Source organism: Symphalangus syndactylus, chromosome 2 (assembly GCF_028878055.3).
Source record: "Symphalangus syndactylus isolate Jambi chromosome 2, NHGRI_mSymSyn1-v2.1_pri, whole genome shotgun sequence".
In the NCBI taxonomy this organism is placed as follows: domain Eukaryota; kingdom Metazoa; phylum Chordata; class Mammalia; order Primates; family Hylobatidae; genus Symphalangus; species Symphalangus syndactylus.
Genome location: NC_072424.2, coordinates 90,765,391 through 90,781,459, shown reverse-complemented (window position 1 = coordinate 90,781,459; position 16,069 = coordinate 90,765,391). Strand labels below are relative to the sequence as shown.

The following is a 16,069-nucleotide window of genomic DNA, read 5'->3' as shown; positions in this document are numbered from 1 at the left end:
GTGTGTGTGTGTGAGAGCGAGAGAGAGCGAGAGAGAGCGAGAGAGAGAGAGAGAGAGAAGCTGCTCAATGCAAAAACTAAAAACACTGACAAATTTAAAAATAGACAAATGCAAATAATGAAATGTGCTCTGAGGAAAATATACAATGCTAGAAAGAGCTGGAGGGTGGAGACTTTATCATGGATAGCCAGGGAAGTTGTGAAAAACCCTCATGGCAAGATGAAACTAATAATTTAAAGATATGGGGGAAGAGCGGTTCAAGCAAAGGGAGGAGAGCTTGTATAAAACGTGCTCAGCATTTCAAAGCAAAAAGAAATCTGTAATTCTGGAAACCAGAAAATGAAGACTGGTAATAGCTGAGACCAGAGTCAGATCACAGTAAGGCTTTAGATTTTATTTTGTAAGATACAGAGAAAAATCATTGAACCTTTTAGTAGAGCTTGATATAATCTATATTATAAAGCAAATATTTTAGCAGTTCTTGGCATGTAGTCTTAAAAGCAACAGTAGAACAGGTCCATTTTAATGGTTTCAGGAATCCATGAAACAGCTCACGGTTGTTTGGTCTAGGATTGAGATGTAGAAATGATGAAAGATTGTCACTTCAGATTCAGAATAGATGTTAAATGTGGGGCTGACAGGATATGAAGAAGAGGAAAAGTGAGAAGTCAACCATGACTGCCAGATTTTTTATCTGAAAAACAGAATAAATAAAAGTTGGGGAGTATTTAGAAATAAACAGGTTGAGGAAGAATGGATTAATGTAGGCAAACTGGTAAATAATTGTTTTTAGACATACTACATTTGAAAGGCTAATTCATCATCTAAGCAGAGATATTGACTGGGAAACTGGATTAAGGAGACTGGAGCTCAGGGGAGACGTTCAATTTGAAAATACAAATTTGGGAGTTTTCAACCTGTATTCAATTTAATGCCATGGGAACTGATCTGATTCCTCAGGAAGAGAGTAAGTGAATGGTAATACTAAGAGTGGGTCTGAGGTACCAGCATATTCAGATCTCTGGAAGAGGAGAAGGAGTCAGCAGAATAGACTTGAGAATGTGTGAGGTTCTGGAACCCAAAGACAGAAGCCAAGTTTAAAGTCAAGCTGGGAAGAAGGAGGGAGGGTTTGTCTGTGTCAAATGATGTTAAAAGAGGAAGTTGTGATGAGGACAGAAATTGAATGTTGGCTTTTCCAAGATGGAGTTGATGATCATTGCATGAATGAATTCAGTGGTGCAAGGACTATGACAGCCTGTATGGAGCGGATTAAGGGGAAAGTGGGTGGTGAAGATGTGTAGACAGGGATTTTAATAGCCTTGTTTATTTAAACAAAAATGTATGCAGTTCCTCCAAACATAAAATGAATAAAAATAAGTTGCTTTTAGTGGCAATATGTGGGTGGCAGCAGAGAAAAAGCCTCTCTCTTTTTTCATCACACTTGCAGTCATCCTGAGACACCTTCATGCAATAGTTTGTCTCCAGGAATATACTTTGGAAACCGCCAGTCTCTAAGACACTTTCCAAATCTTCGTGGAAGAACAGTGATTCCATGGCTCTGTAATAATGCGTGTTCTTTTAATGATGCTGAGGCTTAATGGCAACACACCAGACTCTCCCTATCCTTGAATTTTTCACAAGTTTAGTGAAATCAGATTAAGAAATAATAATGTGGTTTTTGTTTCATAGTGAATAAGGCTGGAAATAGCAACCAAAACATTTAAATTACTGAAGAAACTAGCTCAAACAAAAAAAAACTTTTTCCCAAAATGATATAAATATTTGATACGGATTTTTGACCATAGGTTCTCAGGCACACTCAGATCTCTATGGCCAAGTCAAATGACTCTGGACAGTCACGCAAAGTAAAACTGATTCAAACAACTCTATATAGTGTGTATCTGTCTCCACCCAAATCTCATGTTGAAATGTAATCCCCAATGATGGAGGTGGGGCCTGGTGGTAAGTGTTTGGCTCATGGGGGCAGATCCCTCACAAATGGCTTGGGCCATCCCCTTGGTGATAAGTGAGCTCTTGCTCTGAGTTCACTTATTTAAAAAAGATCTGGTTATTTAAAAGTGTGTGGGCTGGGCGCGGTGGTTCACGCCTGTAATCCCAGCACTTTGGGAGGCCGAGGAGGGTGGATCACAAGGTCAGGAGTTCAAGACCAGCCTGGCCAAGATGGTGAAACCTCGTCTCTACTAAAAACACAAAAAATTAGCTAGGCATGGTGGTGGGTGCATGTAGTCCCAGTGACTTGGAAGGCTGAGGCAGAGAATTGCTTGAATCCAGGAGATGGAAGTTGCAGTGGGCTGAGATCGCACCACTGCACTCCAGCCTGGGCGACAGAGCAAGACTCTATCTCAAAAAAAAAAAAAAAAAAAAGTGTGTGGCACCTCCCCCACAACTCTCTCTCTCTCTTGCTCCTGTTCTCACCATGCAATGTGCCTGCTCCCCCTTTGCCTTCCACCATAATTGGATGCTTCCTGAGGCTTCCCCAGGAGCAAATGACACTGTGCTTCCTGTGCAGCCTGCAGAACCGTAAGCCAATTAAACCTCTTTTCTTACAAATTACCCGGTCCCAGGAATTTCCTTATAGGAGTGCAAGAATAGCCTAACACTATTAGAATTAGAGATAACCAAGAAGAGCCTATCTTTAATTCTGTTCAGTATTAGAACCCATTCTGGACAAAGCTGCTCTTTAATGGCTCCTTTTGAACCATTCCCAGATGTGCTCCTTACACCATGGCTAACATAATGATACCTATTACATAGCAAAAATATTCTTCTATACATGGGTTTAACTCATCCAAAAAAACTGCGAATCCTTTAGTAATTTCTCCTGTATATTTTTTCCATATCTAGTTTTAAATGACCAGGACCCACTGCAGCTAGTCTCACTTTTCATTCAATCTTGACATACAGGAAGGTAAGAGTATATTTACTGAAGTGCGATGATGTGGCAGTGCACCACACAATTCAGGGTCTGCAATGACAAATATCCTGGGCTTTAAGAATTTCACATAATTCTTTCATAGTGTTAGGCCGTGGTTGATGGCACTACGTAACGGGTTCCCAAACAAGGCTAATGATCGTAAGAGATAATTAAAGAGGGTAGTTGTGGAACTTCTTTTTCTTCCACTTCTTTTCATTTTCCCAGCACTGGTTGTTTGATGTAAAGATTTCTTCTTTGCTAAAGTATAGATATAGATAGACCTATAATTTAGAAAAGGGGGCCTAAAATTAAAACTTTTGTTACCATTGTAACTATTAAAAATATGTTTATCTGCCTCTTTGTCTGTCTCTGAGAGAAAGAGACAGAGACAGAGAGCAAATATGTGCATCTAAAGAAGAAAAATGAAAAGTTTGGGCTAATTGGACTGATAATATTCCTTTAAGGGAAAGCAGTGTCCTATGTTTTGGAAAACTCTTTGACTTGTCATTTGCCTGTGAAAGATTAGGGCCTCCTGACCTCAATCTAGAGGGATACTATTTCGTAAACACAATTACTTAAATGGCAAAACAGAAAAAAGCAGCAGTACTTTTGGCATTGTTTCTGTCAATTAGAGAAGCTGAATAGACTAGGAAGAGAAAATACAACAGTCTATTTGACTCTAGAATCAAGGGGTTCCTTGTTAGAACTATATTTAAATATAACTGGCTTCCTTTGGAATTCTGTGTATTATTCGTTCAAAACTTCATTCTGAGAAAACATTCATGAGCTTCATCAGGCCATCAAAGACATTTAAAAATTTTTTTAGATATACTGCTCTAAGGAAAGATGATTCTAAATGGCAGTGCTGAAGAATGGAGCGGTAGAGAAACCCAACAGGAAAGAGATTGCACAGTAAACTTCTAGGAATCACAGAGCAGTTATATTTGAAATAGTTTGTTTCCTGAGCTCTAATTACCTTCCATCACTACCAAATCTCTGATTAAAAAGATTAAAAATTATGAAAATCCCAATATTGATGCTCTTCAGTGGAGAGAAAGAAAGGGTGGTGGTTCTTTTTATTATTATTATTATAAGTTCTAGGGTACATGTGCACAACATGCAGGTTTGATACATAGGTATACATGTGTCATGTTGGTTTGCTGCACCCATCAACTCGTCATTTACATGAGGTATTTCTCCTAATGTTATCCCTCCCCCAACCCCCAACTCCAGACTGGCACTGGTGTGTGATGTTCCCCACCTTGTGTCCACATGTTCTCATTGTTCAACTCCCACTTATGAGTGAAAACATGGGGTGTTTGGTTTTCTGTCCTTGCGATACTTTGTTTAGAATGGTGGTGGTTCTAAGGCAACTGGCAGCAAACACAGAGGAGCCTGAGGGATCCCACAAAGACGTCGGGGAAGAGGGCAGCGCTGAATGATTTAGGCACAATCGTGTGGCAAATATCTTCATCCAAAATGTGCTAGAGGAAGAGCACCCGCAGGAAGGGTAAGGAGGAAAGAAACTACATCTTGCTGTTGTGGGGCAACATGATCTCAAGAGAAAGACAACTCCAAAAAGACAGAGAACTTGGGGATGACCAGGGAAGAGAGAGTTTACCAATCAAACTTTCTGTTATCTACTTATGTAAAAGAGACCATATAACATATTGTAACTTGCTTTCTCATATTGGAGGACTTCTCATTTTTAATAAATATGTTTCTGTATCATCCTCAATCTTAATGACTGTTGCCTCCATATGTGAATACACTCTAATTTTCCTTATCCTATAACTTATTTTTATGCATGTAGGCTGCTTCCTTTCTTTCTTTTAATGTTTATAAATGATTAAGTGTCCAATGCCTCATGTATTTGTTGAATAAATACACTGAATGCTACAATTAAGATTCTTTAAATTTTGGACATTTTTTCAATTATCTTATAATAAGTTATTAGAGGTGAAATGTTTAGTCAAACAGTTTGTATACTTCTTAATTGCAGCAATTACAACAAATGAAAGCCCCTTTATCAATTTGTTCTAAGTTTCCATTTGCATATGGCTATATGGCAACTGAGGTGAGTAGACTACTTTAATTAGGAGATAATGAAACATTCATAACATTTGGGATAAGCTCAGTAAATCTGCCTGTTGGAGTTTTGCTTAAAAATTTCATCTGGGCTATGTGTTTAAAGTAAAATATCAGTTGTCATTCTTATTTTATACAGTTACAAATACGGGCATGAAGTAGATTCATTTTTGTTCATATTTTTGTATGTGGAATATAGGCATAATACCTCCTACATTGAACAGATTAAAAGCTAAATTCATCTGCATAGAAGTGTTAATAGATCTTGCTTCAATGTGAACAAGCTATTCTAGACCTACTGACCAACTGCCATGTTAAGGGGTCCTTTCACTGAAACTTTGGGTTTGTCCTACTTTTTCTTATATCCCATATTTTGCCTGGATATGTCCTTAGTAACAGCTTCAGGAACAATGAATATCAAGTAAAGTTCCTGAATGCCTGTGTATCTGAAAACATTTTTATCTGGCCCTTTAACTTAATCGTCATTTAGCCTGATACGTAATTGAGAGTTCAAAATAACTTTCTCTTAATACTTTAAGATGTTGCTTTATTATCTTCTACTGTTAAGACACTGTTAATGAGAAGTCCAGTTCCATTCTGATAGTTCTTCCTGTGCAGATAATCTATTTTTTTCCCAGCTAGAAACTTTAAAAATATTCTCCTTATATTTAGTGAATTTCTTAAGAATCCATCCAGCTAGGAATCTGTCCTCATTAATCCTATTGATACTTAGCAGCATGAATCTGAAGATTTCTTAAGTTTTGCTAACTATTCACCCATTCCTTTTTGGTTTGATGTTTTATTCCCTTTATTTCTTTTATTCTGAATTTCCTATTTGTTTAATATTGTGCCTCTTATGTTGATCTTTGATGTCTCTTTTTTTTTTTTTTTTGTTAATTATTTCCCTTTCTTTTAAACTATTTGTCTGAGTTGGCTCCTCAGTTTTCTTTTCCTGCCCTTTGAATGTTTTATGCCAACTGCCACAATTTCCATTCTAAAAACTCTTGGACTGATGGATTTATACAGAGCTTCATTTATAGTTGTATGACCAAAATATCTTCTCACTTATTTCTATGACTATTAATTAGATTTTTTAAAAATTCTGAATTATGTCTCTAATAGAAATCCACTGAACATCACTTGAACTCTATGTGTGTGGCTCAACTAGAGCAAGTCAGCAAGCTGCCTTTCTTCCTGAGAGAATGAATGAAGAGGGCTTTTGGGTTTGGAGAACTAGTATCAGTAACATCCACAATTGAAATCCACCCATTCTAAAGAGCAGCTTTCCAATTGGATGCACCCAAGATGACACGGTTGTTAAATCAAAGCCATAATTATATCACAGTGATCTCGATTCTAAGACTGGTGCTCTTGCCTTTATACTTTTGGCTGAGTGATTTAACAGACATGATCATGGCCAATTCGATTTTTTATCATAAAATTTTAAGTATTTCACATAAGGCATCAGCCCTTTATAGGCTACCATAGTATGATATGTAATATAAGTTATATAAAATTGTATCATTTTTGAGGGTATGAGTCATTTACGATAATACATTTGTACACATTTATAGAAGTTTTCATGTGTGCAAATAGTTTATTTAAGACATCTTAGTTTGAGTAAGCTCTACGGTGCCAAGAAGGCTGAGTTTTCCTTGAAATGTCAATGCTTTAAAGTCTAAGGAAAATATTCCACAGCTCCATGGCAGCTGTTTTCAGGGAAAATTATAGTTAGTAGTTTATGGTTGCTGTAGCATCCCAGTTAATACCATAGCAATGAGGTTTAAATTCTGTCAGAAACAAAAAGTCACTGTATTTGTATGGGCATTTCTACTTTGAAAGTTAAGGCTGAGTCAGAGTTTTCAGCTAGCGAGACTCAGATTTCCTACCTTTCAAAATTACTCTCCAGTGGGGTGAGGGGTGTATCACCTGACCTGCCCACAGGGGCAGCTAACATAAATGTGCCAGGCAACAGGGGAGTCGGGGGGATACCTGTCATATGGAATCCTTGGCAAGTTTCACGCAGGGCCTTCCTGAATAGCCAAAGGGCTTTAGGGAGAAGTCTGAAAAAATGAATTTCTAGTGTTAAGTAGCACAAAAAAGAACCAAATTAATACACATTATCTTTGCAGCAGTTGACTTTCTCAGTACAGGCAATTACAGAGAAGGCTTACCCCATACTTTAGCCACACTGCTGTTTCTTCATGAGGACATCTGAGTTTCCCCTAAGAACAACCAAATGTCCACTTCCTCAGAGAAAGAAGTTCATAGTGCCACTGAGAAATTTCGCCTCTAAAGACTTGTCAAACATATTCTGTGGAGGCTGTCAATTCTTGCCATCAGTTGGCAAAGCAGAAAAGCCAACAGCAATAGGGATTTAGAGTGCCATAGAATTCTAACTTGTCTTGAGGTCACTAAAGTTTTAGCCTCACTTCTTTTTAGTTAGCTGTTAGTTTCTTTGGAAGATTGTATTTTGAAGGAGTAGAGAATATATTTTAATAAACACTGCGTAGTAGACTGGATGATATATTTATGTGGAATGCCTCAGTGGAGTAAGAAATATAAAATTAAGAGCAAGAATGCAGACATCTTTAGAAGAAAAGTGGATAAGAGAATACAGCACAGGAAACATGTTTTAAATGACTCAACAACTTAAGCACAGTCTGAAAAACATTCAATAAGTATATGGTTGTTCAGGGAGGATATTAAAAGACCAAAAGTGTTGATCTGTGATTGGACAATATCAGCATAACTATATTGACCACCCTGAAGGTAGAAATGTTTTCTGATTGGCCATTGTGAATATGCTTTAACATGTGTGGATGACAGATGTGTTTAGATGAGTCTCATCAAGAGGGCAATGTTTTCACTAATGCACTGGATTTGTTCCAGCAACAATGCAGGCACACCCATGAATAAAAAGACAGAGGCTTGGGTAGTGACGTAACTTCAAAATAAAAGGAAAGGTTGGGTGACATCAGTTTCTGAAACTTCCAATTAGAAGGAATAAGTGCATCCTTCTGTGCTTTCTATAATGCCATGTGTTGTGATGTGCTGTTGCTCAGTTAAGTTCGATAATACTTTTCCAAGAGTGATGCGGTGACTAGCTTCAGGAGAATTTTAATTCAAATGCAATGACCAATATTGTACAGTGTCTCAAGAGATCAAATTCCATTTGGCAGTTTGGCAGATAGAATAAAAACATCTTGGTCTACTTTAAGACAAAAGTAACATTTTACTAAGTGGCAAAGACTGTAAATATTAATAGCTTAATAATAATAACTAATAATATTTGGAAAGGCAATTTTAAATTGATTTACCAAAAGATATTTAGGGCTGAAGAACTTAATTCTGCATTTGTGTACATACTTAACTCCATGATTTATGTATTAATAATCAAAAAATGTATTTAGCCAGGTCAGTTACACAGCCAATATAATTTAAATTTTGCAGCCTTAAATCACTCTTAAAGTATGTTTATCATTTTATTATTAAAATAATCCCTAATCCTATTTCTATGTTATCAGTAAGGACATTCTATAGCAGAATTCTAAGCAAATTCTGATGGCACAGATTTCTTTCTTTTTTTTTTGTTTTGAGATGGAGCTTATACCTTACATAGAAAAACAGGAAACAAATTCAAATTTAAGAAATAATAATTTTTAAAAGTTCTGAGAACAATCTCTGCCTCTTGTTTAGCCTAAAGTATGTCAATTGGCAAGTGCTTTTTGGATTACCAATACAAATGAAAAAATACTAGTCAGCAAGATGCCGCCTGTGAGTCACACCCTGGTCCTTGGCCACCCCGGTGCAGCCACAGGACCTCTATGGATCACTAGAGGCCTTCAGTTCCGGAGGAGCCCCAGTCCTCTCCATGGAAACACAGGAGCTGACTCAACCTCCTCGCTGTGCATTTTTTTCATCCTCCACCCTACTCCCCCAACTATTTTTTTGTTTGGCTTGTTCCATACTGAGTAATCTTTTTCTATCTTTTGGTTACACTCTTTATAAGTCCTGTTCAGAGAGTTAAATGCAAATGCTAGACTCCTAAAAAGCCTATTTTCTAAAGTGAGTAAAAATTATGGGCAAAAATGAACAATATGAAGTAACCTTTTCAGGGGAACCTTGAAAGACATGTTGATATTTTAAGGAGCAAAGTTTGCCTTATCAAGCCCTGAATGCCTAAAGGAAAAAAAAAAATTAGAACGAAACAAGCTCTATGTCCTTTCCAAACTTTCACCTTCCCCTGACAAATAGATTCTTGCTGTTACCCTTTGTATGAGTTTTCTAGGGCTGCCAAAGCAAAATGCTACAGACTGGATGGTTTAAACAACAGAAGAATTTTCTCACAATTTTGGAGGCTGGGAGTCTGAGTTCAAGGGGTTGGCAGGTTTTGTTTCTTCTGAGGCCTCTCTCCTTGGCTCCCAGGTGGTCGCCTTTTTGCTGTGTCCTCAAATGGTCATCCTCTTTGTTGCCTGTGTCCTAATCTCCTCTTTTTATAAGGGCACAGTAGTATTGAGTTAGAACCCACCCTAAAACCACATTTTAACTTAAGTACCTCTTTTAAGGTTCTATTTCCAAATGCAGTTGATGGCAACAGCTGCTGCCATCACCCCGGCTGCAGCAGGGAGGAGGGCTGGGGCTGCACACTCTCTGTGGAGTCAGTGGGAGCCCCACTCCTGATTTGGGGCAGAAACTTCCTGGGTGCCACTGCAGCCGCCCAAACCTCAAACCTCGGCAGCAGATCCAGGCCCCCTGCTTTACGTAACAGGCAGGAGCCCCACCCTCCTGCAAAACGTAGCAGGCAGAAGCCCCGCCTAGGAGGGCGGGGCTACATCAGCCCAAACTGCAGCTGTGGATCCGAGCCTCCCTGTGCTCTTGGAAGGGGCTGGGAACAGGCAGGATCTGCCCTCCCTGGTGCAGTTGCAGCCACCCAACCCGCTGCTGCGGACCTGGCCCTCTCGCTCCACGAACAGGCAGGAGCCAGGGGCAAGCAGGAGCCCCGCCCCTTCCGAGTTGATGGGGCTAGAGCTCCCTGGGTGCAGCTGCAGGGGCCATGCCCATGCATCTCTGCTGCCTGCACCCTGGCGGCTGGGAAGGCACCCATGTCTCTGCAAGCTCCAGGGTATCTGATCCCGCTGCCTGGTCTCTCTCCTCTCCTGGCACCCGCTGGGATCTCAAAGCCCGGTTGGGGCCCAGCCCTTGGGCCATGAATGGCTGCAGGAGGCAGAAAGATTCCTGTCCCTGGTAAGGCCCCTCCTTCAGGAGCTGCCCCCTGCGGGTCTCCTCTAAGCTGTTAGAACACTCAATAAAGCTTCTATTCATCTTGCTCCCCTTCCACTTGTCTCCATACCTCATTCTTCCTGGATGCAGGACAAGAACTCGGGCAAAGGCACCACCTGCCACAGAGGTTTCCGGCCAGAAAAGTCACACCCTAAATATCCTGTAACACAGTCACATTCTAAAGTACTGGGGGCCAATACTTCAACATATGAATTTGGTGTGTGGGGAGGGGCACAATCCAGTTAGTAATACCCTTCAACAATATCTTAATGTTTATTATCTTTGATGATAATTTTTTATAATTGTGTCACAGTACATAATTGTTGCTACTGTACTGTTTAAAATAAAGCATTGCAAATTTTTAAGACAAAATACCTTTTGTTTTGTTAGTGGACATTTTGCTAAAGAAACATTAGCGATGTCTTTTTGTGTCTACATTATAATTTAGTTCAGATCCTTGATCAATGTCCCTTTAAAAACGTAGTATAAGTCTAAACTTTAAATCTTAAGATGTTACCTGTATTATCTAATATTTTCAAACTGACTGACTTCTTTATTCTGTAGAATACCTTCCAAGATTTTTGTTGTTTATTTTTTATGTGATATATGTAGTTACAATATTAAAGGATATAGAATTTCATAAGAAAGCATAAAAGGGAAAGAAAGGACATGGTAGTTTCTAAAGTGGGAGTAAGAGGAGAAAAAATGAAGAATATAGCCAGAAATACAAACAAGTCACTGTCAGATGGAGTACTAAATTGTCTAAAGCTTGTGGGAGGCAGTGGAATGGCAGGTATCAAGGTCAGATGCCCACAATCCTATATGACACACGGGCCGTTGCTAACGTTAAATAGATTAATGATTGTGACCTTTCAACATGAGACGGTGAGCTTAATTTTTTTAAATCTATGGCAGGTTACATATTCATTTCATCTAAGGTGGTTTTCTGTTGGTGTGGCCATTTTTAAAAACTGTAGTTCCGTATTATTTTGCTCATGTCCATAGTACAGATATTTAAAAATTAAAAACATATCCAATCTTAACACAAAGTGTGTTTTTCTTTCTTTTCTAAGCAAAAATTAAGAAGATAGTAGTACTTTGATGGTGAATGTTGCCCAGGGCTTAGCCAGAAAAAAACAAGTCTTGTGGCACTAGTTGGAGTTACAGCTAGAAGAACGGAATATGCAGGAGGTGAAAGATATTTCCAGGGGACTGTTTATTAGCCTTGCCCTGATGAACATCTTTTTTGAATGGTATTCTAATGTTGCTAGTGTCTAAAAGGTATGTGATCTTTATCCACATTGCTTTGGACTTTCAACATGTGTTATTTTGCGTGGTAAGAATGCTAGAGTTAAAACAAAGAAACAAAACATGCTAAAGCACAAAAATTTGTTCACAAAGGCATCTATACCTCAACACAGAAGTCTATCCATTCTATCCATAAATGCATCCATGAAGTTCATTTTTGTGTATGTGAGTGGGTATTTTGTCTTAGCAATAGTATTTGCAATAAAAGACACATAAAATCACTGAATTGCATGTCTTTCTCTTCATGTAATTTTACAAATTTACTTTTAAAATGGTCCCTACATTTTCTGTAAGCTAAGGTGATCTTTGTGAGGTTGATGAATAGTCACCAAATGTATTCATTGGCATCTGTTCCCAGAGTATGTAAGTGCTTGTGTAAGACATTTGTATAAGACATTTAATTTGACCCACAAAACAATATATGTTACTTTAAAATTAATTGTATAGGTGTCTTGATTACAAATAGCTCAAGTATAGCTTTCATTTCTGATTTTATCTACATATTATCCCACCAAAGGAAATTACCTCTTGAGGTTTCAGAGGGATATCCATTTATTGCTAAGTTTTCTCTAGAGTTGTCTAATTCCATAGTGCCACCAATAGGTTTCTCATGGTACATTTACTGTACTGGCGGCATTTACATTTGAGATTGGAAACGAGGGTGAATTTCTGATTCTTTTCTACAGTGATTAAATCTATAGTGATTTAAATTTAAATATTGTTGCTCTAAGCAAGACTGAACAAAGTAAAACAAAACAAAATTTACAATTGCTTATTTATACTCCATTTTGCCGAAAGCACTATGAGTGACACAGAGCTATGTAACACAGGACCTCTGAACCCAAGGAAATTCCTCTTAGGCCTGTTGTTCTCAGGAATGTTCTTCCTGGAGACTGTTCAAGAATGCTTTTTTTTTTTTTTTTTTTTTTTTTTTTTAGATTCCAAGCTCTTAGGAGGAAGCTGGTTGGTGACTACACTTACTGAAGGGAGTACTATTCTCAACTCTCTTCAGTGTTCTCATTTTGGCCCATAAAGCAGGGAAGTGCATCATTTAGAAAAGGAAAGTGAGCATCCATGGCTTGTCTTAACTCTCTCCCAGAAAAAGAAGAGAAGTAACTTACCTGACTCATGGAGCTAGGCGAAGGAAATGAGCCTGCTCTGCTCTACCCTGAGAGTTCTCTTTTTTCCTGACAGCAAAGTGGTTCTCTGCCCCAGGTGAGCCTTCACAAGACAGATCTGAAAGCCAGCTCACTCTATCCAGCTACCAGGGTCTGCTGTGTGAGGCAGGTATTTTCTGAGAGTGTGTGTGCTCTGCAGACACAAATCCTTCCTCAAGTGGGTTAGTCCTCAATCTAGATGAGATGTAGAGGATAAGGTGGGTCACAGGGCCATAAAAGGCAGATTGTATTTCCACATCTAAGCCAGATTCTCCAAGCCAGCCTTGTCAAGAATAAAGCCAATAAATCTGACTACTGCCTCTAATCTTAAAATTTTGTTTGGAATTTAAAGAGTAGAGATAGATAATATGTGTGAATCCTCAAACACTCATGCAACTAAACATCCAGCAATGGAAACTTAGAGTTCTCTACATAATCTACAACTTTTGACAAAGATACATGAACCTGGTAGTTTTTTGTTAATAATAAATTTACACTGGCTTCTCAATGAATAAATATGTCAGAAGACCATGAATTGGTATTCTGAAAGTGCTGAAGAAATAAAATCACTAAGCAAGAACTCTGTCCTGTGAGAACATTCTTCTAAAACAAAGCTGTAGTTAAGGCATTTTAAAACAAAAATATATAAGTTCAGAAAAACTTTATCTCTGGCACATTTTCACTAACAGATATACCTCAGTCTAAAAAATAATAATAATGTCAGAGCAAATGTGGAGATAGCGGAAAGAATAAAGAACAAGTAAAATGGTAAATATATGGGTAGACATAAACAAATATCGACTACACAAGTATAAAACAATATTAACTGCAAATGTTTCTTTTTAAGTACATAACTTTCATAAGTTGACTCAGAGACACAATTTAGGATGTTTTAGCACATAGAAGTAATTCGATAATACTTTTGGAAAAGCAAGGGAAGAAACAAGGATTGGGAAAAGGGAGAAATTAAGCTAGGATCTAGGCCCTACTACAGTCTTGGCAGATCTCACAGAGAGCTTTGCAGCTAGCCTAATGCACATTGAAACAAAACGTCCAAGATTTTGTACTTTTGCATGTCGTTTGTTGTGAACAACCTTAGAAAGGACTAGAACCTTGGTGAGAGGAGCTCTTTCCAGCTGAATCAATTCCTAAAGTGCTTGACACATCTGAAGGCTATGTGCCAACAGCACTCTCAGGGGCTGGGACAAATATCATTAAAGAAAAATCTGGGCAGCATGTCACAGTGTCCACCACCGTCCACCCATTCTGCCACTCGTACCCACTTCTTCACATATGTTCTGGAACAGCTCCACCAGGATACAGACATCAAAATGTAAAATGTAGCTGGACATGGTGGTACATACCTGTAGTTCAAGCTACTTGAGAGGCTGAGGTTGGAGGATGGCTTGAGCCCAGGAGGCAGAGGTTGCAGTGAGCCAAGATCACACCACTGCACTCTAGCCTGAGTGACAGACACAGACCCTGCTTCAACTGTCAGGGCTCACCAAGTCATAAGGTCAAACAAATCTAGTAAACATAAAAGAGGTTAAATATAATAGATGAAGGATAGTGAGGAAAAAGAATTATCCTCACCACTACAGCATGTCAGGGCCATACTTGAAATTCATCCTATCACTATCCATACTAGACCCCTCACCTTCAGCCAGGATGCCTTCTGGACTCAGGAGTTTATCTGGTGGCATGAACAAGACTGTTAGCACTGACAGTTCTCTTCCCCTGTCTGGGAACTGGGATATCTAAATTAGTAATGCCCAGAGCTGTATGTACAAATTATCTCAGGTGGATCACTTTTGCTTCTAATTGTTGGTTCCCATTCTTATGTATTTTTGGTCGAAACACAATACCATGATCAAATTGCATGTACAGTACCAAATCAAATTATATACTGTATCCTGGAGGTTGGGGCTCATTCATTTTAAATAGTACCAACAAACTGGCACTTCAGCTACATCTTTAAGTAGTTCAATATAATCAACTTTCCAGCTACTCTCCAGTTGATCTCTGGAAGAGATGGTGCCATATCAGAGTCTAAGCACTGCACAACTCTGAGAGTGCCTCTTCCCACTTTGCATCTCAGGTGCTTCTCATTTCACCTGAATCTCAACCTTACTCAAGAATCTAAATATATTTTGACTTCAGACTTTCTCTGTTTCCACAAAGCAGAGTCAGATGAATTAACCAAAGTTCTGACTACTGGGAGGATATTTCTTTATCACTGTCTTTCAAAGCCACTCTTGAAGGGTGCTGTAATACATCTGCCATCCATTTTCAGCTTGCACCAGCATATTGGGAAAAGCCATCCATAAACTGAGCTCAGGCTTATTCTTTTTCTGCCAGCACCTTGTGAAAGAGCCTTCACACAATACAGGTGTGAGCTGAAAGAGAAGTACTCATGTAACAGTAGTGGATGGCAGAAGAGTCTGATTAATTACGACATAACTGGCTTCTGCTTTCTACTCCTGCTCATTCTCAATCCCAGATGTACCATTTCCATCTTATAATGGATCACTGCCAGCTGTATTTTACCTTATGACTTGGTAAATTTGAGAGAAACCAGCTTATGGTAAAAAGTTGTGATCACATGGTCTTTTGGTGTCCCAAATAAGAAATTATATATATTTACAATAGTCAGGAGTAGCATGCCAGCAGTAGTTTTCCAAAGAGTATATAATTCTTAGGCAGATGGTATGGCTTTGCCCTGAAACCTAGGAGTTTGCATCCACAGAGCATCTTCTTTCACCACTGATACTTCCAATATAATAAAATGTTAGATCTTATTGCCCAACTAGCAGGGCTGTTTTTATGACAGCCAAGACCTGTTTCAGATCCTATTCTGCTCTGAGTCCCACACAAAACTAACAGGATGTTGTGTCACCAAATATATGGGACACAGCTGTAATCCCAGGAAGGAAATATACTACCTCTAGAGCTCAAAGATGCCTACTAAACATTGGGCTTTCTTCTTCATGCTGAACACAGTCATCATCATTTACTAGGGATAACACATTCTGACATGTATCTAATTATTTGACTGCAATGGAGATAAGTTAAAATTTTGAAGAGGGAAGTGATTGTATGTTTAAATATTAAAAACATATTTTTAATAACCTAGGGATTAAAAAGAAGTTATAATGCACATTAGAAAACTAAAGAAATTGAGAGAATTACATGAGTTTTCTTAAATGATGAAAATCCATGATTTAAACATCATCACAGAAAGTAAAATAACTAAAGCTAAAGAGAATGGAAAGAGAAAAGGGCAAAGAACAGAATTTAA

The 16,069-nt window shown here is 38.5% G+C and overlaps 1 long non-coding RNA gene across 1 annotated transcript; it reads right to left on the bottom strand.

Moving 5' to 3' along the window:
• Positions 1 to 373: 373 nt before the first annotated feature.
• On the bottom strand, positions 374 to 9,704 carry LOC129463134 (uncharacterized). Its single transcript, XR_008651020.2, has 3 exons — positions 9,582 to 9,704; positions 7,016 to 7,086; positions 374 to 694 (listed from the first exon to the last, which is right to left on the bottom strand). It is a non-coding gene; the product is annotated as an uncharacterized lncRNA (long non-coding RNA).
• Between the last annotated feature and the right edge of the window lie 6,365 nt (positions 9,705 to 16,069).